Source organism: Colobus angolensis, unplaced genomic scaffold (assembly GCF_000951035.1).
Source record: "Colobus angolensis palliatus isolate OR3802 unplaced genomic scaffold, Cang.pa_1.0 Scaffold194, whole genome shotgun sequence".
In the NCBI taxonomy this organism is placed as follows: Eukaryota; Metazoa; Chordata; class Mammalia; order Primates; family Cercopithecidae; genus Colobus; species Colobus angolensis.
Window position 1 is genome coordinate 4,039,726 of NW_012115088.1, and position 1,751 is coordinate 4,041,476.

A 1,751-nucleotide genomic window follows, 5' to 3' on the forward strand; every position below is an offset into this window, starting at 1 on the left:
TACAGCAAATAAATGGACATTTCTGCTAATTTCCACTTAATTTCTTCATAATATGGCTGTCTGGTGTTGCATTAGTGAAGATACTTCCTACAACTACATGTGTACCCCAGAGACTATGACGAATCACTTTACAGCATCTAAGGTCATCAACAGAGAATCCTAAATGTTGGTAGCGTTCATCATTTTCAAAAAGAGTGTTGTTTGTATATGGTCCAAAAAATGCCAAACCAGATGATGGGTCAATAAAGTCAGCCCAATATCCCTCAGCTCGAAGTGCGTAGCAAATTTCCTTAGCACTGTTGATGAACTTTTCTAAGAGCACTTCTATTTCAATTTCTACTTCTTCACTCCAAACAGTCATATCATTCTTAGTTTTCTGTGTTACACTCAGAATCAGTAGTTTGTTATTAGCTACTTCTGGAAACAGTGACTCAAAATCTTTTCGCAGCAATTCTGGACATGTTTGTATTGCACACTCTACTCTGGCACTTTCAAAGTAAGTTTCTGCACTGTTAATTTCTTGTTCAACAGGTGCATCATTACCCTGAAATTCATTCACATATTGTGCCATCACAAACTCATGTCTTTCACTTGATAAAGGTTCTGCTAGAACATCAGGCAAAGTTTTATGAACCAGGCTTTTCTTCTGTGAAGCAGTCCCATTGAGGTGACAATCAAAACCTATGTTCCCAGGAAGCTGGAACCTCTGATCTTGAGATCCGAAGGGTCCCATAGTTTCATCAGGCCACACTGTTCGAGAGCATATATCTGGAGGTGCAGCGGCCACGTGAGACTCATCCGAACCTGACGATCCTGCAGTCGAAAAGGCTCTGGGATTGACAACCCTTTTAACTAAAGAGCAAAATCCTGGGAGATAGGAAACCAGTCTGGCTCTGTTACAAAGCACATTGGCCATCTCCACTGGAGAGGACAGTTCGCAAAATAGCTTTCCTTTAGTAAAGTTATTCCAGGTACCACCACTGTCCCCAGCTGTCCCAGAACCAGACTCTTCCTGCCGTTAAAATGGCGGCGGCGACTACAGCCTGGACAACTCTTAATACTTGATTATACAGGCAATCAGATCTTCTAAAACTTTCCCGGACTCGTCCATGCCAAAAAGAAGTGCTTCCTCCAAACTAGTCCCTGGGCACGGACCTACTGTTTATATTCTTCCTCCCCAAGAAGCTTCCACTTTCCACACGCCATCACTCAACTTGTATTTTTAGTCCACACTTCGCTGCTGAGCTTGGAGATGGGAATTCTAATTCTTCTTGGATAATTCTACTGGAATACCTCACCATCATTTTCTTACTTGACATATTCACAATTCCTCCCTGAAAACAATCCCCATCTACTGCTTTACTATTGTACCCGTTTCACCAGTTATCTTAATTTACAGAATCTGAAACCCAAGGAGTGTGAATGAGTTTTTAATGTCACATAGCCAGCTTAGTGCAGTCCCAACTCTGAAAGGTTGTAGTCATTTTTCGTTCACTTCCTTCATCCAGGATCTCCCGTTAGTCACTAAATTGTGTTGATTTTTCCTTCAAATGGTCTTTGTATCCATCTGCACCCTTCCATCCCTGCTGCCAACCCCCCAATTCAGGTTTTCAACACCTCGCGCCTCAGTGCCTGTGGCAGCCTCCTGGCAGGCCCCTAAATCCATCCTGCACACAGGCCTCGGTAGCTTGCCTGAAACCACAGCATGTTTGCACAGAAAGGATTTGGGAGATCATCAAATCTGTTGCACT

General features: G+C 43.0%; 1 pseudogene across 1 annotated transcript; it reads right to left on the reverse strand.

The window, feature by feature from the left end:
* Positions 1–6: 6 nt before the first annotated feature.
* On the reverse strand, positions 7–1,037 carry LOC105510922 (annotated as a pseudogene). Its single transcript, XR_001001633.1, has one exon. The product of XR_001001633.1 is annotated as a methylmalonic aciduria and homocystinuria type D protein, mitochondrial pseudogene (transcript).
* Positions 1,038–1,751: the final 714 nt, after the last annotated feature.